The following is a 3,355-nucleotide window of genomic DNA, read 5'->3' on the forward strand; positions in this document are numbered from 1 at the left end:
TCTCTCTCTCTCTCTCTCTCTCTCTCTGTCTCTCTCTCTGTCTCTCTCACTCTCTCTGTCTCTTTCTCTTTCTCTGAGACAGGGTCTCACTATATAGTTGAGACTGACCTGGAACTCACTATGTAGCCTAGGCTGGTCTTGAACTCACAGCGATCCTCCTGCCTCCTGAGTGCTGGGATTACAGGCAGGCGCAACCACGCCTGGCTTGGTTTGCTTTTCTTTGTGCTGCACACTGGAAATGGCCTCAAGGAAGTAATTTGGTCAGTAGTAGGGCTCACTTCGTTTCTAGACACTTGTGTTTACATTTCTCCACTGCTTGTTGCCCAATGCCTAAGAAACAGTTTTTTCATATATTTCACAAAACTCAATCCCTGCTACTTCATCTTCACAAGAATTAGAAGTTGTATTCATTGAATTTTAAATTTTACTTTGCTTTTCTTAGCTTGCTATGTTTAGTTTTTAGGAGAATGAGGTATATAACAGAAAAAAATAAAGTTGTATCAGCAATTTAAGAAATCAATTTATAGAGCATGTCACAGGATAGAAACTTTTTTTTTTGAGAGGTCTTGCTATGTTGTCCAGCTGATCTTGAACTCCTCGACTCAAATGATCCTCCCAGTTCAGCCTCCTGTGGACATGGACTACAGCCACGGGCCAACATGCCCAACTTAATAGGTAGAAATTTATTTTAAAAAATCAATTTGTAGAGAATATCCAAGCTCATTCTATGCTCAGCAAATCTCAAAGCTCTGCCCTCTAGATGTCTAGCTTTCATAATTGATAGTGATGACCCCCGTGCTCTTGGCCAGCAGGAAGATATTGTGTCTAACCCAGAGTCTACTTACAGGAAAGGATGATGAACTTACATTTTATATAAAAAAAAGGTTTTCCAAGGGTGTTGTCGTTGGTTGGCTGTGAGGAGAAATCCAAAGAGGCCTCTTCTTTAACATTTGAATTGCTGGAATATTCTTGTATCTGACATTTATTATCAAGTTTATCATCTCTACATTCTTGTCTTCTAATCTTCCTTATCCTCAGTAAGTCTTCCTCATAGACACTGTCTTCTTCTTGACCCCAGAGGTCAGAATCTTGGTTCTTTATTCCAAATTTCTATTAGCCATGAATCTTTAAATTTTTAATATATTTTAAAATATATACTATCTGTAATTTTATAAATATGTGCATATTTACAGTGCACAATAAGTACATTCATCATTGGGAGTTGGTACATGTATATAACATATGTTAATTCTTTTCACTCCCCTTACTCCTCTCCTCACCTCATCCCTCTATCTCCTGGTCCCCTTTCCTTTTGCAAAATATCTAGCTCCCTGTTTCCTATTATTTTTTACTTTGCTTTAAATTTATTTATACTTTGGGTTTTCATGTAAAAGAAATCATGTGATATTTAAGCTTGTGTGATTTATTTCACTCAACGCAGTCTCAAAGTACATTCACATTCCTACAAATGACTCAAATTTATACTTCTTTATGGCAGAATAGTACTCCATTTTGTATAAATACCACATTTTCTTTACCCATTCATCTGCCAATGGACATATGGGCCATTTCCATGATTTAGCTATTATGAGTTGTGCTGCTATAAACATAGATATGTGTGTATCACTGTAATATGATGCCTTTAACTTTTTCAGAAAGATAACCTAGAAGGGGAATAAGTTTTTGAGGATTCTCCAAGCCTTGAATCTTGATATAACTCCATTGTCTCTAGCTACAGTTTCCAATGTTATCTGCCATGGGCCCTCTATAGGTTGGTTTCTCACTTTCTTTTGAATATCTGGCACTCATTTGGAATTTGAAGTCTATGCTCATGCTGTTGCCATGGTGTACAATATTCCTTGCTACCTCAAATCTCGTCCACACTCTAGGGATCAGCACAAGCTGCATGCAGCCATCTTTGGTTTCGACTCTTTCAAGTGTATCTTCTCAATCAGTATTATTTACTTGGGCCTTTTAATGTCTTGTCAGAATTTCTACCACTCTCACTCATGTACTCATCTTGTCTCCACATGGTAAACTCCTGGAAAGTAGAGACTACATGTGTCTTTATCCTTTATTGTACTTTATGTCCCTGCTTCCAGTGTCCAGTATTTTGTTATGGCTATGGTAAAGTGAGTACACACATACAGAAGTTCAAATCACCAGTAGAAAAGATAAAGACACCGGTAGATTCAGTGTTTGTTGACAGCCAACTTTCTGGTTCATAGACAGTCATCTTGCTTTAACCTTACAGAGTGGAAGAGGAGGGGGAGGTGGGCTTTGTCTATAGGAGCACTGATCCCATTGAACCCTCATGTTTTAATCACTTTTCTAGGGCCCCACCTCTAAATACTGTTACATTGGAAATTAGGTTTCCATGAATTTCATGGGGCAGGGTGTACACAATCATTCAGTCTATAGCAGACTCCTATTAGGGGCTTGCTTTTGTTTTTGGTTTTTTGAGAAAGGGTCTCACTATGCAGTTCAGGCTGTCCTTGATCTCACTGTGTAGCCCAGTCTGTCCTTGAATTCACAGCCATCTTCCTGTCTCAGCATCTTGAGTGCTGGGGTTACAGGTCTGTGCCACCAAGCCCAGAGGAGCTTGCTTTTTAGAGTGAGCAAATTAATGGAAGAATTTTAAAAAGCACTATGAGATCTTTAACATAAATAATAACAAAAGCTAACATTTATGGAACACACTTAGTGCTAAGTTTGTACTAAGTACCACACATAGACTATCTCATTTAACCCTTTCTTTATATGTTTTACTTTATTTATTTTTGGTACTGAGGATTGAACTCAGGACCATGTGCTTGCCAGGCAGAAATAAATTCTAGAGACTTCAAAATATGTTCTATGCTCATTAGTGACTTTTTTCCTAAATACCATCACATTGATGATTAGGTTTCAACAAATGAATTTTTGGCAATGGGGTGGAATCAAGGGCATCATCCATGCTAAGCATGTGTTCTATTGAGTTACAATTCCATCTTCCTCATCACTGTTTCGAAATATGGTAGTTATTAGACCCACCTGCAGGTCTTGTTTTTTAATGTGCTAATAAGGAAACATATATGTGACTATATCACATAGAGCATTTTTTGTAATTATGTAGAAATATGTTTTGCTCCCTTCATAGTCCATTATATTTTATTTCATGCTTTTAAAAATATTATTCTTAAAATAAGTCCATAGGTTTCACAAAACTGTTTAAGGTGTTCAAGGCTCAAAAAAAGTTAACAAACTCAGGTATAGACATTTTGTTGGTAATGCATTTGAATTTCCTATTTTAACTTTGATTTGCTTTTTCCCCAGCACCATCTCCACCATTGTTTATTGCTTTTTTTTTTTTTTT

General features: G+C 37.1%; 1 pseudogene; it reads left to right on the forward strand.

The window, feature by feature from the left end:
• LOC104855662 overlaps nt 1-3,355 on the forward strand; it is a 170,789-nt pseudogene that overhangs the window by 12,721 nt on the left and 154,713 nt on the right.

This window comes from Fukomys damarensis, unplaced genomic scaffold (assembly GCF_012274545.1).
Source record: "Fukomys damarensis isolate Sample0158 unplaced genomic scaffold, DMR_v1.0_HiC HiC_scaffold_39, whole genome shotgun sequence".
Classification (NCBI taxonomy): Eukaryota; Metazoa; Chordata; class Mammalia; order Rodentia; family Bathyergidae; genus Fukomys; species Fukomys damarensis.